This window comes from Pangasianodon hypophthalmus, chromosome 18 (genome assembly GCF_027358585.1).
Source record: "Pangasianodon hypophthalmus isolate fPanHyp1 chromosome 18, fPanHyp1.pri, whole genome shotgun sequence".
Lineage (NCBI taxonomy): Eukaryota > Metazoa > Chordata > Actinopteri > Siluriformes > Pangasiidae > Pangasianodon > Pangasianodon hypophthalmus.
The window spans coordinates 20,356,494-20,371,191 of NC_069727.1; the positions used below are offsets into that span (position 1 = coordinate 20,356,494).

At 48.9% G+C, this 14,698-nt stretch overlaps 16 non-coding genes and 1 pseudogene across 16 annotated transcripts; all 17 read left to right on the plus strand.

The window, feature by feature from the left end:
• The first annotated feature begins 109 nt into the window (after window positions 1–109).
• LOC128321321 (U2 spliceosomal RNA) lies at window positions 110–300 on the plus strand. The gene has a single exon (XR_008304922.1). It is a non-coding gene; the product is annotated as a U2 spliceosomal RNA (small nuclear RNA).
• A 601-nt stretch (window positions 301–901) lies between these two features.
• Window positions 902–1,016, plus strand: LOC128321555 (U5 spliceosomal RNA). The gene has a single exon (XR_008305150.1). It is a non-coding gene; the product is annotated as a U5 spliceosomal RNA (small nuclear RNA).
• Window positions 1,017–1,319: 303 nt separating this feature from the next.
• LOC128321333 (U2 spliceosomal RNA) lies at window positions 1,320–1,510 on the plus strand. Its single transcript, XR_008304934.1, has one exon. It is a non-coding gene; the product is annotated as a U2 spliceosomal RNA (small nuclear RNA).
• Window positions 1,511–2,111: 601 nt separating this feature from the next.
• Window positions 2,112–2,226, plus strand: LOC128321556 (U5 spliceosomal RNA). The gene has a single exon (XR_008305151.1). It is a non-coding gene; the product is annotated as a U5 spliceosomal RNA (small nuclear RNA).
• A 303-nt stretch (window positions 2,227–2,529) lies between these two features.
• LOC128321322 (U2 spliceosomal RNA) lies at window positions 2,530–2,720 on the plus strand. Its single transcript, XR_008304923.1, has one exon. It is a non-coding gene; the product is annotated as a U2 spliceosomal RNA (small nuclear RNA).
• Window positions 2,721–3,321: 601 nt separating this feature from the next.
• Window positions 3,322–3,436, plus strand: LOC117599662 (U5 spliceosomal RNA). The gene has a single exon (XR_004580064.1). It is a non-coding gene; the product is annotated as a U5 spliceosomal RNA (small nuclear RNA).
• Window positions 3,437–8,696: 5,260 nt separating this feature from the next.
• LOC128321392 (uncharacterized) lies at window positions 8,697–8,900 on the plus strand (annotated as a pseudogene).
• Window positions 8,901–9,501: 601 nt separating this feature from the next.
• LOC128321579 (U5 spliceosomal RNA) lies at window positions 9,502–9,616 on the plus strand. The gene has a single exon (XR_008305173.1). It is a non-coding gene; the product is annotated as a U5 spliceosomal RNA (small nuclear RNA).
• A 303-nt stretch (window positions 9,617–9,919) lies between these two features.
• LOC128321323 (U2 spliceosomal RNA) lies at window positions 9,920–10,110 on the plus strand. Its single transcript, XR_008304925.1, has one exon. It is a non-coding gene; the product is annotated as a U2 spliceosomal RNA (small nuclear RNA).
• Window positions 10,111–10,723: 613 nt separating this feature from the next.
• LOC128321559 (U5 spliceosomal RNA) lies at window positions 10,724–10,838 on the plus strand. Its single transcript, XR_008305153.1, has one exon. It is a non-coding gene; the product is annotated as a U5 spliceosomal RNA (small nuclear RNA).
• Window positions 10,839–11,079: 241 nt separating this feature from the next.
• Window positions 11,080–11,270, plus strand: LOC128321338 (U2 spliceosomal RNA). Its single transcript, XR_008304939.1, has one exon. It is a non-coding gene; the product is annotated as a U2 spliceosomal RNA (small nuclear RNA).
• Window positions 11,271–11,878: 608 nt separating this feature from the next.
• On the plus strand, window positions 11,879–11,993 carry LOC128321596 (U5 spliceosomal RNA). The gene has a single exon (XR_008305191.1). It is a non-coding gene; the product is annotated as a U5 spliceosomal RNA (small nuclear RNA).
• A 245-nt stretch (window positions 11,994–12,238) lies between these two features.
• LOC128321339 (U2 spliceosomal RNA) lies at window positions 12,239–12,429 on the plus strand. The gene has a single exon (XR_008304940.1). It is a non-coding gene; the product is annotated as a U2 spliceosomal RNA (small nuclear RNA).
• A 597-nt stretch (window positions 12,430–13,026) lies between these two features.
• On the plus strand, window positions 13,027–13,141 carry LOC128321560 (U5 spliceosomal RNA). Its single transcript, XR_008305154.1, has one exon. It is a non-coding gene; the product is annotated as a U5 spliceosomal RNA (small nuclear RNA).
• Window positions 13,142–13,384: 243 nt separating this feature from the next.
• Window positions 13,385–13,575, plus strand: LOC128321324 (U2 spliceosomal RNA). The gene has a single exon (XR_008304926.1). It is a non-coding gene; the product is annotated as a U2 spliceosomal RNA (small nuclear RNA).
• A 607-nt stretch (window positions 13,576–14,182) lies between these two features.
• Window positions 14,183–14,297, plus strand: LOC128321561 (U5 spliceosomal RNA). The gene has a single exon (XR_008305155.1). It is a non-coding gene; the product is annotated as a U5 spliceosomal RNA (small nuclear RNA).
• A 180-nt stretch (window positions 14,298–14,477) lies between these two features.
• LOC128321325 (U2 spliceosomal RNA) lies at window positions 14,478–14,668 on the plus strand. Its single transcript, XR_008304927.1, has one exon. It is a non-coding gene; the product is annotated as a U2 spliceosomal RNA (small nuclear RNA).
• Window positions 14,669–14,698: the final 30 nt, after the last annotated feature.

Here is a 14,698-nt window from a genome sequence, read left to right on the forward strand (position 1 = left end):
GTCTGACAAAAGAGATTGACAGGTATCTGTTGGGGGTGGAGTCTGGCTACCATTCTGGAGTCACCGCTTTACTGTGGGGTGTTCTTCAGGCCAGAGGAAAGAACAGGTTATCGCTTCTCGGCCTTTTGGCTAAGATCAAGTGTAGTATCTGTTCTTATCAGTTTAATATCTGATACGTCCTCCATTCGAGGACTCTATATTAAACGGATTTTTAGAGCAGGGAGCTGGAAGAGGGGCTTGCTCCGTCCGCTCCACGCATCGACCTGGTATTGCAGTACCTCCAGGAACGGTGCACCTTCTGAAAAGGTTCAAAGAAAGAAAGAAAGGAAGAAAGAATGAAAATGACTGGGTTTTTTTTTTCTTTGGGGAGGGGCAGCCACATCTCTGGCTAGTCATTGTTCATATCGGCTCCTTCTCTGGGGCCACCACAAAGACCAGAACCATAGGAGTGGCTAGAAAGAAGTAAGGGAAGCCACTCCAACCCCACAGACAGTTCTAGGATGGCTTAAACACTGACTGAGTGGGTGGGTAATGGCTGTCTCTATAAGTGATTGGGAACTAGTAATCTGGCTCAGTGTAAGGTGACTTGAGCACCCCACCTCCAGCCTGACATCTTTTATAGCTCCCACAGAAGAAAAAGAGCAAAGTTACTTAAAAAAAAAAAAAAAAAAAAAATTGTAATTTGCAAATGTTTCATCTGTGCTTAGTGAGAAAGGAGGGAGCATAACAGGTTTTAATACAAACTATAGCCCATTGCTAAATGTAAACAAATCCTACACCTATAGCTTCAGCTCTGCCTGTTTAGCAATCAAGGTGCACGAGGCCGGCGCAAGCCACCTCACCCTAGGCCAGTCTTCTAGACTTCCAGAAGTGTTTCGGAGGCCTGGTCCTACTCCCCGTATAGCTCAGGTTTCTCTTCATTCACGCATAAATCTTTCGCCTTTTACTAAAGATTTCCGTGGAGAGGAACGTTGATGAGTTCAACTTATTTTTGTGGGCTTTGCTGTAGCAAAGCTGTATCTGTGTCTGGCAAAAAAAAGATTGACAGCTATCTGTTAGGGGTGGAGTCTGCCTACCGTGTATATGTGTCTGACCAAAAAAGATTGACAGCTATCTGTTAGGGGTGGAGTCTGCCTACCATGTATATGTGTCTGACAAAAGAGATTGACAGCTATCTGTTGGGGGAGGGGTCTGGCTGCCATGTATGTGTGTCTGACAAAAGAGATTGACAGGTATCTGTTGGGGGTGGAGTCTGGCTACCATTCTGGAGTCACCGCTTTACTGTGGGGTGTTCTTCAGGCCAGAGGAAAGAACAGGTTATCGCTTCTCGGCCTTTTGGCTAAGATCAAGTGTAGTATCTGTTCTTATCAGTTTAATACCTGATACGTCCTCCATTCGAGGACTCTATATTAAACGGATTTTTAGAGCAGGGAGCTGGAAGAGGGGCTTGCTCCGTCCGCTCCACGCATCGACCTGGTATTGCAGTACCTCCAGGAACGGTGCACCTTCTGAAAAGGTTCAAAGAAAGAAAGAAAGGAAGAAAGAATGAAAATGACTGGGTTTTTTTTTTCTTTGGGGAGGGGCAGCCACATCTCTGGCTAGTCATTGTTCATATCGGCTCCTTCTCTGGGGCCACCACAAAGACCAGAACCATAGGAGTGGCTAGAAAGAAGTAAGGGAAGCCACTCCAACCCCACAGACAGTTCTAGGATGGCTTAAACACTGACTGAGTGGGTGGGTAATGGCTGTCTCTATAAGTGATTGGGAACTAGTAATCTGGCTCAGTGTAAGGTGACTTGAGCACCCCACCTCCAGCCTGACATCTTTTATAGCTCCCACAGAAGAAAAAGAGCAAAGTTACTTAAAAAAAAAAAAAAAAAAAAAATTGTAATTTGCAAATGTTTCATCTGTGCTTAGTGAGAAAGGAGGGAGCATAACAGGTTTTAATACAAACTATAGCCCATTGCTAAATGTAAACAAATCCTACACCTATAGCTTCAGCTCTGCCTGTTTAGCAATCAAGGTGCACGAGGCCGGCGCAAGCCACCTCACCCTAGGCCAGTCTTCTAGACTTCCAGAAGTGTTTCGGAGGCCTGGTCCTACTCCCCGTATAGCTCAGGTTTCTCTTCATTCACGCATAAATCTTTCGCCTTTTACTAAAGATTTCCGTGGAGAGGAACGTTGATGAGTTCAACTTATTTTTGTGGGCTTTGCTGTAGCAAAGCTGTATCTGTGTCTGGCAAAAAAAAGATTGACAGCTATCTGTTAGGGGTGGAGTCTGCCTACCGTGTATATGTGTCTGACCAAAAAAGATTGACAGCTATCTGTTAGGGGTGGAGTCTGCCTACCATGTATATGTGTCTGACAAAAGAGATTGACAGCTATCTGTTGGGGGAGGGGTCTGGCTGCCATGTATGTGTGTCTGACAAAAGAGATTGACAGGTATCTGTTGGGGGTGGAGTCTGGCTACCATTCTGGAGTCACCGCTTTACTGTGGGGTGTTCTTCAGGCCAGAGGAAAGAACAGGTTATCGCTTCTCGGCCTTTTGGCTAAGATCAAGTGTAGTATCTGTTCTTATCAGTTTAATATCTGATACGTCCTCCATTCGAGGACTCTATATTAAACGGATTTTTAGAGCAGGGAGCTGGAAGAGGGGCTTGCTCCGTCCGCTCCACGCATCGACCTGGTATTGCAGTACCTCCAGGAACGGTGCACCTTCTGAAAAGGTTCAAAGAAAGAAAGAAAGGAAGAAAGAATGAAAATGACTGGGTTTTTTTTTTCTTTGGGGAGGGGCAGCCACATCTCTGGCTAGTCATTGTTCATATCGGCTCCTTCTCTGGGGCCACCACAAAGACCAGAACCATAGGAGTGGCTAGAAAGAAGTAAGGGAAGCCACTCCAACCCCACAGACAGTTCTAGGATGGCTTAAACACTGACTGAGTGGGTGGGTAATGGCTGTCTCTATAAGTGATTGGGAACTAGTAATCTGGCTCAGTGTAAGGTGACTTGAGCACCCCACCTCCAGCCTGACATCTTTTATAGCTCCCACAGAAGAAAAAGAGCAAAGTTACTTAAAAAAAAAAAAAAAAAAAAAATTGTAATTTGCAAATGTTTCATCTGTGCTTAGTGAGAAAGGAGGGAGCATAACAGGTTTTAATACAAACTATAGCCCATTGCTAAATGTAAACAAATCCTACACCTATAGCTTCAGCTCTGCCTGTTTAGCAATCAAGGTGCACGAGGCCGGCGCAAGCCACCTCACCCTAGGCCAGTCTTCTAGACTTCCAGAAGTGTTTCGGAGGCCTGGTCCTACTCCCCGTATAGCTCAGGTTTCTCTTCATTCACGCATAAATCTTTCGCCTTTTACTAAAGATTTCCGTGGAGAGGAACGTTGATGAGTTCAACTTATTTTTGTGGGCTTTGCTGTAGCAAAGCTGTATCTGTGTCTGGCAAAAAAAAGATTGACAGCTATCTGTTAGGGGTGGAGTCTGCCTACCGTGTATATGTGTCTGACCAAAAAAGATTGACAGCTATCTGTTAGGGGTGGAGTCTGCCTACCATGTATATGTGTCTGACAAAAGAGATTGACAGCTATCTGTTGGGGGAGGGGTCTGGCTGCCATGTATGTGTGTCTGACAAAAGAGATTGACAGGTATCTGTTGGGGGTGGAGTCTGGCTACCATTCTGGAGTCACCGCTTTACTGTGGGGTGTTCTTCAGGCCAGAGGAAAGAACAGGTTATCGCTTCTCGGCCTTTTGGCTAAGATCAAGTGTAGCTTCATGCCTGCAGAAGGCAACGTTCGGCCGGCCCAAGTGGTGCGGCTTCGTCATTCCGTGAGGGTGGAGCTTCGTTCCGATGCTGCAGCAGATGTGAAGAAGCGTTTTGGCTGGGACTGGACAGTTCTGAGGATATTGCGGGACCTGTGCGGAATTGCCCCATCGAAGATTCTCTGTCTTCAGGATTTTTCGTCTTCAGGGTTTTTGGATGTGACTTTCGCCTCTTTTTCGGACTGCTCTGCTTTTTTCGACCGGTGTTCACGCCAAGTCGATTTGGAAGTGCTCCATGGCCTCCGCTTGGTTCCTCTTTTTGCTATGGACGAGGTTCCAGTGACTGTCCATATGTACAACCCCTTCGTGGCTGAGGAGGATATCAAGGCCTTCCTTGGAAGGTATTGTTCATCTATGTCTGCAGGGGAGAAGATCCGCGGCCGATTTAGGATTTGGAACGGCAAGCGGAGGTACCTGGTAAGGCTGAAGGTTGATCCGGCTGCTCCTGGGGGTCTGCTGCACCCCCCGGGAAGTTTCTCCATCGGTCCGCACCGGGGCTTCCTCCACTACCCCGGCCAGCCTTTGTACTGCCGCAGATGTGGGGGTCTTGGCCATACGAAGGAGGTTTGTACAGGACGTAGGTGTCTTCAGAAGGCTTGGAGAGGGGGGACTTGAGTCAGGATCAAGAGTCTAGGATGGTGGCGGAGCCCTACAAAAGCCGCCAGACCAGGCACGCGGACACAGTGGCTGATGAGCGGGGGCCAAAGAGGACTCGGAGAGAGGAGAGGCGGGAGTTTGATCTCGTCTCTCCCGAAGAGGCCCTGGCAGGAGCAAGGACTGCAGGTGAGGGGTTTCAAGGGAGGGAGGAATGGTCTCCTCTTCTTTTAGGGGATGTGGAAGGAGGGGGTGTCCAGCCTCAGGAGGAGGGGGTGTTGGACGAGGAGGTTTGGACACAGGTGTTGGCAAGACGGGCCAGAAGTGCCGGGATGGGAAGGGGGAGGGGTATTAGCCAAGAGGAGGACAATGGGGGGAGTTAAGCTGTCAAAGCCCCAACAGGGAGGCTTCCAGTGGGGCTCGAGAGGCGTGGTGGAAGGACGGGAAGGGGAGGAGGTGGTGGGGTTAGGTGAGGAGAAGGGTTTAAGGGAAAGAGATTTGGGAACCGAGCTGGGGGAGGGGAATATGCAGCAGGCATATGGGGTTTGTGTGTTGGGGTGGGGGTATGGGCTTTATTTTTCACTAAAATGTGCTTTTTCTCTTTTGGTTCTTTAAATGTGAGGGGTATGAAACAGCCGCTAAAGAGAGCAGCAATTTTTTTGAGTTTGCGTTCTGTGCCTTTTGATTTGCTTTTTTTACAGGAATGCCATTTGAGTTCTGAGGCTGAGGGAGGGGAATTTTCAAAGGGTTGGGATATGGGGCCTTCTGTTTGGGGGGTGGGCGATGGGAGGGGGGATGGGGTGGGGATCTTGTTCAAATCCTTTGACTGGGAGGTGGAGTCAGTGGTCTCAGTGGTGCCAGGGAGGGTTATCTGTGTTGATGGGAAGTGGAGAGGGGTAAGATTTAGAGCAGTGGGTGTATATGCCCCTTGCAGCCTAGGGCGGAGACGGGGCTTTTTTCGCCTGCTGGAACCACTCCTCTACACCAACAGGTTGCTGCTGGTGGGAGGGGATTTTAACATAGATTTGGATCGAGAGGGGGGAGGGGAGCTGGCTCAGGTGATGGCGGGAGCAGGCCTGGTTGACATGTACAGGGCGGTCGAGCCACAGGCCCCGGGCCATACCTGGAGGAACTCCAGGGGTAACACCTCTCGGCTCGACCTCCTGTTCGTGGCGGATAGCGTGACGGTGCAGTCGTGCCTTCTGAGGCCCTTTTGGGCCTCCGACCACTGCATGGTTGTCGGCAGCATCCGGTTGGAGGTGGGACGAAGAGGGAAGGGTTCGTGGAGGATGAACAGAGCCGTCCTGCAGGACCCTTCCTTCATTGAGGTGTTCCGTCACCTCTATGCTGGGTGGCGGCGATTCAGGATGCTGTATGACACGCGGATGGAGTGGTGGGAGGACTTGAAGAAGAGGGTTGCCATCTTATGTCGCTGGTGGGGACAAGAGATGGCGAGGAGGAGGAGGGAGAAGGCTAGGGACTGGGCCAGGGTGTTGCAGGAGGCCTGGCATTATGGAAATCAGGGGCGGCTCAGGGACGCTAGTGAAGCCCTACGGGCCCACTACGAGGCTGAGGCCCGCAGTTACTTTGTCCAGGCTGGCAAGCAAGCCTTAGAGGAAGACGAGCGTCCAACGCGTTATTTTTTTAACAGCGTTAGAAGCCGCAAGCGGGGTTCGTATATGGAAGGCCTGAGACAGGGTGCTCAGGTTGTAACCTCAGCCGAGGGGATGCTAGAAGTGGCTAGGTCCTTCTATAGCGATCTCTTCGGGGTAAGGGAAACGAGGAGGGACCTTGCGACGGCTTTTTTGGACAGTGTGGCTGGCAGGTTGCCACGGGAAGACGCATCAGACCTGGAGGCTCTGATTTCCCTGGAAGAGGTGGAGGGTGCCATGCTCTCCCTGAGGACGGGCGTAACCCCCGGTGGGGATGGTTTACCGGTGGAATGGTACCGGACATTCTGGCCACTGGTGGGCCCGGATTTGTTGGCCGTCTATAGGGAGGCTGTAGAGTACAGAGCTCTACCTCTTTCCGCTAAAGTAGGGCATATCACCCTTCTTTATAAAAAGGGCGACAGGGTCGACTTGGCAAACTGGAGGCCGATCACTTTGTTGACGGCCGATTATAAGATCCTGGCCAAGCTAATGGTCCTGCGCCTGAGGAAGGTGATGGCCAAGGTGGTTCACCCTGACCAGACCTGTGGGGTGCCTGGGAGGATGTGCGGCATGAACCTGGCGCTGATCAGGGATGCATTAGCATGGGCTGAACAGCGCCGGGTACCATTGGCCTTGCTAAGTCTGGACCAGGAAAAGGCCTTCGATCGGGTCTCGCACGAGTTCCTTTTCGCGCTCTTGGAGCGAACAGGCTTTGGTCCTGGCTTCATCTCCATGGTCCGCCTGCTGTACGCTGGGGCGGTCAGCCGCGTCGTCGTGAACGGGCACTTGTCCGAGCTGATCGTACAGCGAGGAGGGGTCAGGCAGGGATGTCCGCTCTCGCCTTTGCTCTACGTCTTGTACTTGGAGCCTTTGGCAGAGCGGTTGAGAAGGGAGCCTGCGTTCCAAGGGCTACATGTCCCAGGTGCAGGTGGGACAAGGGCCAAGGTGTCGGTGTACGCCGATGACGCGACGTTGTTTCTTGGCCGGGATGAGGACTTCTGTGCGGTGGGCCGCGTTTTGGAGGCCTTTTCAGAGGCCACCGGAGCACGCGTCAACCGCGGTAAGTCCGCGGTCCTGTATGCAGGAGCGTGGGCGGGAAGGACAGATGTCCCGGGGGGGTTCTCTCTGTGCCAGGATGGGCTCAGGATTTTGGGGGTTGTCTTCTGGAGGGAAGGCAGCGCCCAAAAGAATTGGGACATTGCCCTGAGGAAGTTGCAGGTCAGGACCGAGAGCTGGGGCAGAAGGGACCTCTCCCTTACGGGGAGAGTAGTGGCGGCAAATTCCGATCTGCTGGCAGGCCTTAATCACCTGGCCTTCGTCTTCCCCGTCCCGTTTGTAACGGGAAGGCGCCTGGAGCGTACCATATTTACATTCATCTGGGGGGGGAGGAGTGAGCAGGTTGCCCGCGTCAGAATGTACATGGAGCGGGAAAAAGGCGGGAGGGGAGTACTTTGTGCTCCCCTCAAGACCATGGCATTGTATGTGGCCTTCCTGGCTAAGTTGGTCAGGGGAACAGAGGGCCACATGGCAACACTGTTCGCGAGGTTCTGGCTAGGCTTTACCCTGCGGACAGTGATCCCCTGGAGGGGGACTACGCCATGGTCGACCGATCGCCCATGGCATTACCAGAAGGCGGCTGACTTTGTTCGCGACCAGCCCTGGTGTCTGGTGGACGGCCTCGTGCTGGACCACCGGAAACTGTATAGGAGATGGAGAGACTGCTGTGCGGCACAGACCAGGGTGACCCTACCCCGTATGTCAGATATTGATTGGGCAGCTCTGCAGCCCAAGTGGCTGGACGGGGCCAGCAAGGATCTGCACTGGCTGGGGGCTCTGGGACGTCTCCCGGTAAGAGAACGTTTGTACCGGCATGGCTCATGTCGCACGCCTCTGTGTCCGGTGGGATGCGGAGGTGAGGAGACAATCGAGCATGCGATGTGGTCGTGCCCCGTCGCGACCTCGTTCTGGAGACGGGTGTCAGAGTGGTGGTCCACTGAAGGGGGAGCGGCTTTGCACCGTGACCTCGTGCTGTACGGCAGTGGGTTGAGACGCATGGAGCCGGAGAGGGCGAGGCCGTTGTGGCAAGTCGTCTCGGTGGCGAAGTGCGTTCTATGGGGCACGAGGTGCGAATGCACCCGGAGCCTGTCCCCACGGGTCGGCCAAGGAAACCTGTTCCGGGCATTCAGGGCCAGACTCCGAAAGGTAGGGCAAGGGGGAGATGGAGGACAGGGTATTGTAAGGGTAGGAGTGGGAGGTGTAGAGGAGGAAGGCTTCTCGGGGACTACAGTGGTGGGGTTTCCCTGGTGGCCTCATCATTGACGGGTAGAGGGGTGAACAGGAAGGTTGGAGGTCTCTCCTTCTCTTTTTTTTTTTTTTTTTTTTTTTTTTTTTTTTTCCCTAAGTTGGTTTAAATAACTACTTGATTGGAAATGGGGGGATGTGTATGTGTTGCAATTTTTGTGAAATTTTTGATGCAGGGATTATGCTGAAATGAGGGAATGATTTTATGAATGTTGCTGTTTTGTTTTTTGGTCTGATTGTAGTTTCTGATTTTTTGTTTTGTTCTTAGTTTTGCCTTGCTTTGATTGTGTAATTGGATGAAATAATGTTTGGATGATAAGGGTTTTTTTTTGGATATGTTCTGGTTTTAATAAAAAAAAAAAAAAAAAAAAAATCTGTTCTTATCAGTTTAATATCTGATACGTCCTCCATTCGAGGACTCTATATTAAACGGATTTTTAGAGCAGGGAGCTGGAAGAGGGGCTTGCTCCGTCCGCTCCACGCATCGACCTGGTATTGCAGTACCTCCAGGAACGGTGCACCTTCTGAAAAGGTTCAAAGAAAGAAAGAAAGGAAGAAAGAATGAAAATGACTGGGTTTTTTTTTTCTTTGGGGAGGGGCAGCCACATCTCTGGCTAGTCATTGTTCATATCGGCTCCTTCTCTGGGGCCACCACAAAGACCAGAACCATAGGAGTGGCTAGAAAGAAGTAAGGGAAGCCACTCCAACCCCACAGACAGTTCTAGGATGGCTTAAACACTGACTGAGTGGGTGGGTAATGGCTGTCTCTATAAGTGATTGGGAACTAGTAATCTGGCTCAGTGTAAGGTGACTTGAGCACCCCACCTCCAGCCTGACATCTTTTATAGCTCCCACAGAAGAAAAAGAGCAAAGTTACTTAAAAAAAAAAAAAAAAAAAAAATTGTAATTTGCAAATGTTTCATCTGTGCTTAGTGAGAAAGGAGGGAGCATAACAGGTTTTAATACAAACTATAGCCCATTGCTAAATGTAAACAAATCCTACACCTATAGCTTCAGCTCTGCCTGTTTAGCAATCAAGGTGCACGAGGCCGGCGCAAGCCACCTCACCCTAGGCCAGTCTTCTAGACTTCCAGAAGTGTTTCGGAGGCCTGGTCCTACTCCCCGTATAGCTCAGGTTTCTCTTCATTCACGCATAAATCTTTCGCCTTTTACTAAAGATTTCCGTGGAGAGGAATGTTGATGAGTTCAACTTATTTTTGTGGGCTTTGCTGTAGCAAAGCTGTATCTGTGTCTGGCAAACAAAAGATTGACAGCTATCTGTTAGGGGTGGAGTCTGCCTACCGTGTATATGTGTCTGACCAAAAAAGATTGACAGCTATCTGTTAGGGGTGGAGTCTGCCTACCATGTATATGTGTCTGACAAAAGAGATTGACAGCTATCTGTTGGGGGAGGAGTCTGGCTGCCATGTATGTGTGTCTGACAAAAGAGATTGACAGGTATCTGTTGGGGGTGGAGTCTGGCTACCATTCTGGAGTCACCACTTTACTGTGGGGTGTTCTTCAGGCCAGAGGAAAGAACAGGTTATCGCTTCTCGGCCTTTTGGCTAAGATCAAGTGTAGTATCTGTTCTTATCAGTTTAATATCTGATACGTCCTCCATTCGAGGACTCTATATTAAACGGATTTTTAGAGCAGGGAGCTGGAAGAGGGGCTTGCTCCGTCCGCTCCACGCATCGACCTGGTATTGCAGTACCTCCAGGAACGGTGCACCTTCTGAAAAGGTTCGAAGAAAGAAAGAAAGGAAGAAAGAATGAAAATGACTGGGTTTTTTTTTTTCTTTGGGGAGGGCCAGCCACATCTCTGGCTAGTCATTGTTCATATCGGCTCCTTCTCTGGGGCCACCACAAAGACCAGAACCATAGGAGTGGCTAGAAAGAAGTAAGGGAAGCCACTCCAACCCCACAGACAGTTCTAGGATGGCTTAAACACTGACTGAGTGGGTGGGTAATGGCTGTCTCTATAAGTGATTGGGAACTAGTAATCTGGCTCAGTGTAAGGTGACTTGAGCACCCCACCTCCAGCCTGACATCTTTTATAGCTCCCACAGAAGAAAAAGAGCAAACTTAAAAAAAAAAAAAAAAAAAAAAAAAAAAAAAAAAAAATTGTAATTTGCAAATGTTTCATCTGTGCTTAGTGAGAAAGGAGGGAGCATAACAGGTTTTAATACAACCTATAGCCCATTGCTAAATGTAAACAAATCCTACACCTATAGCTTCAGCTCTGCCTGTTTAGCAATCAAGGTGCACGAGGCCGGCGCAAGCCACCTCACCCTAGGCCAGTCTTCTAGACTTCCAGAAGTGTTTCGGAGGCCTGGTCCTACTCCCCGTATAGCTCAGGTTTCTCTTCATTCACGCATAAATCTTTCGCCTTTTACTAAAGATTTCCGTGGAGAGGAACGTTGATGAGTTCAACTTATTTTTGTGGGCTTTGCTGTAGCAAAGCTGTATCTGTGTCTGACCAAAAAAGATTGACAGCTATCTGTTAGGGGTGGAGTCTGCCTAACATGTATATGTGTCTGACAAAACAGATTGACAGCTATCTGTTGGGGGAGGAGTCTGGCTGCCATGTATGTGTGTCTGACAAAAGAGATTGACAGGTATCTGTTGGGGGGTGGAGTCTGGCTACCATTCTGGAGTCACCGCTTTACTGTGGGGTGTTCTTCAGGCCAGAGGAAAGAACAGGTTATCGCTTCTCGGCCTTTTGGCTAAGATCAAGTGTAGTATCTGTTCTTATCAGTTTAATATCTGATGCGTCCTCCATTCGAGGACTCTATATTAAACGGATTTTTAGAGCAGGGAGCTGGAAGAGGGGCTTGCTCCGTCCGCTCCACGCATCGACCTGGTATTGCAGTACCTCCAGGAACGGTGCACCTTCTGAAAAGGTTCGAAGAAAGAAAGAAAGGAAGAAAGAATGAAAATGACTGGGTTTTTTTTTTTCTTTGGGGAGGGCCAGCCACATCTCTGGCTAGTCATTGTTCATATCGGCTCCTTCTCTGGGGCCACCACAAAGACCAGAACCATAGGAGTGGCTAGAAAGAAGTAAGGGAAGCCACTCCAACCCCACAGACAGTTCTAGGATGGCTTAAACACTGACTGAGTGGGTGGGTAATGGCTGTCTCTATAAGTGATTGGGAACTAGTAATCTGGCTCAGTGTAAGGTGACTTGAGCACCCCACCTCCAGCCTGACATCTTTTATAGCTCCCACAGAAGAAAAAGAGCAAACTTAAAAAAAAAAAAAAAAAAAAAAAAAAAAAAAATTGTAATTTGCAAATGTTTCATCTGTGCTTAGTGAGAAAGGAGGGAGCATAACAGGTTTTAATACAAACTATAGCCCATTGCTAAATGTAAACAAATCCTACACCTATAGCTTCAGCTCTGCCTGTTTAGCAATCAAGGTGCACGAGGCCGGCACAAGCCACCTCACCCTAGGCCAGTCTTCTAGACTTCCAGAAGTGTTTCGGAGGCCTGGTCCTACTCCCCGTATAGCTCAGGTTTCTCTTCATTCACGCATAAATCTTTCACCTTTTACTAAAGCTTTCCGTGGAGAGGAACGTTGATGAGTTCAACTTATTTTTGTGGGCTTTGCTGTAGCAAAGCTGTATCTGTGTCTGGCAAACAAAAGATTGACAGCTATCTGTTAGGGGTGGAGTCTGCCTACCATGTATATGTGTCTGACAAAAGAGATTGACAGCTATCTGTTGGGGGAGGAGTCTGGCTGCCATGTATGTGTGTCTGACAAAAGAGATTGACAGGTATCTGTTGGGGGGGGGTGGAGTCTGGCTACCATTCTGGAGTCACCGCTTTACTGTGGGGTGTTCTTCAGGCCAGAGGAAAGAACAGGTTATTGCTTCTCTGCCTTTTGGCTAAGATCAAGTGTAGTATCTGTTCTTATCAGTTTAATATCTGATACGTCCTCCATTCGAGGACTCTATATTAAACGGATTTTTAGAGCAGGGAGCTGGAAGAGGGGCTTGCTCTGTCCGCTCCACGCATCGACCTGGTATTGCAGTACCTCCAGGAACGGTGCACCTTCTGAAAAGGTTCAAAGAAAGGAAGAAAGAATGAAAATGACTGGGTTTTTTTTTTTTCTTTGGGGAGGGGCAGCCACATCTCTGGCTAGTCATTGTTCATATCGGCTCCTTCTCTGGGGCCACCACAAAGACCAGAACCATAGGAGTGGCTAGAAAGAAGTAAGGGAAGCCACTCCAACCCCACAGACAGTTCTAGGATGGCTTAAACACTGACTGAGTGGGTGGGTAATGGCTGTCTCTATAAGTGATTGGGAACTAGTAATCTGGCTCAGTGTAAGGTGACTTGAGCACCCCACCTCCAGCCTGACATCTTTTATAGCTCCCACAGAAGAAAAAGAGCAAAGTGGTACTTAAAAAAAAAAAAAAAAAAAAAATTGTAATTTGCAAATGTTTCATCTGTGCTTAGTGAGAAAGGAGGGAGCATAACAGGTTTTAATACAAACTATAGCCCATTGCTAAATGTAAACAAATCCTACACCTATAGCTTCAGCTCTGCCTGTTTAGCAATCAAGGTGCACGAGGCCGGCGCAAGCCACCTCACCCTAGGCCAGTCTTCTAGACTTCCAGAAGTGTTTCGGAGGCCTGGTCCTACTTCCCGTATAGCTCAGGTTTCTCTTCATTCACGCATAAATCTTTCGCCTTTTACTAAAGATTTCCGTGGAGAGGAACGTTGATGAGTTCAACTTATTTTTGTGGGCTTTGCTGTAGCAAAGCTGTATCTGTGTCTGGCAAAAAAAAGATTGACAGCTATCTGTTAGGGGTGGAGTCTGCCTACCGTGTATATGTGTCTGACCAAAAAAGATTGACAGCTATCTGTTGGGGGAGGAGTCTGGCTGCCATGTATGTGTGTCTGACAAAAGAGATTGACAGCTATCTGTTGGGGGGTGGAGTCTGGCTACCATTCTGGAGTCACCGCTTTACTGTGGGGTGTTCTTCAGGCCAGAGGAAAGGACAGGTTATCGCTTCTCGGCCTTTTGGCTAAGATCAAGTGTAGTATCTGTTCTTATCAGTTTAATATCTGATACGTCCTCCATTCGAGGACTCTATATTAAACGGATTTTTAGAGCAGGGAGCTGGAAGAGGGGCTTGCTCCGTCCGCTCCACGCATCGACCTGGTATTGCAGTACCTCCAGGAACGGTGCACCTTCTGAAAAGGTTCAAAGGAAGAAAGAAAGAAAGGAAGAAAGAAAAAGACTGTTTTTTTTTTTTTCTTTGGGGAGGGGCAGCCACATCTCTGGCTAGTCATTGTTCATATCGGCTCCTTCTTTGGGGCCACCACAAAGACCAGAACCATAGGAGTGGCTAGAAAGAAGTAAGGGAAGCCACTCCAACCCCACAGACAGTTCTAGGATGGCTTAAACACTGACTGAGTGGGTGGGTAATGGCTGTCTCTATAAGTGATTGGGAACTAGTAATCTGGCTCAGTGTAAGGTGACTTGAGCACCCCACCTCCAGCCTGACATCTTTTATAGCTCCCACAGAAGAAAAAGAGCAAAGTGGTACTTAAAAAAAAAAAAAAAAAAAAAAAAATTGTAATTTGCAAATGTTTCATCTGTGCTTAGTGAGAAAGGAGGGAGCATAACAGGTTTTAATACAAACTATAGCCCATTGCTAAATGTAAACAAATCCTACACCTATAGCTTCAGCTCTGCCTGTATAGCAATCAAGGTGCACGAGGCCGGCGCAAGCCACCTCACCCTAGGCCAGTCTTCTAGACTTCCAGAAGTGTTTCGGAGGCCTGGTCCTACTCCCCGTATAGCTCAGGTTTCTCTTCATTCACGCATAAATCTTTCGCCTTTTACTAAAGATTTCCGTGGAGAGGAACGTTGATGAGTTCAACTTATTTTTGTGGGCTTTGCTGTAGCAAAGCTGTATCTGTGTCTGGCAAAAAAAAGATTGACAGCTATCTGTTAGGGGTGGAGTCTGGCTGCCATGTATGTGTGTCTGACAAAAGAGATTGACAGGTATCTGTTGGGGGTGGAGTCTGGCTACCATTCTGGAGTCACCGCTTTACTGTGGGGTGTTCTTCAGGCCAGAGGAAAGGACAGGTTATCGCTTCTCGGCCTTTTGGCTAAGATCAAGTGTAGTATCTGTTCTTATCAGTTTAATATCTGATACGTCCTCCATTCGAGGACTCTATATTAAACGGATTTTTAGAGCAGGGAGCTGGAAGAGGGGCTTGCTCCGTCCGCTCCACGCATCGACCTGGTATTGCAGTACCTCCAGGAACGGTGCACCTTCTGAAAAGGTTCAAAGAAAGAAAGAAAGGAAG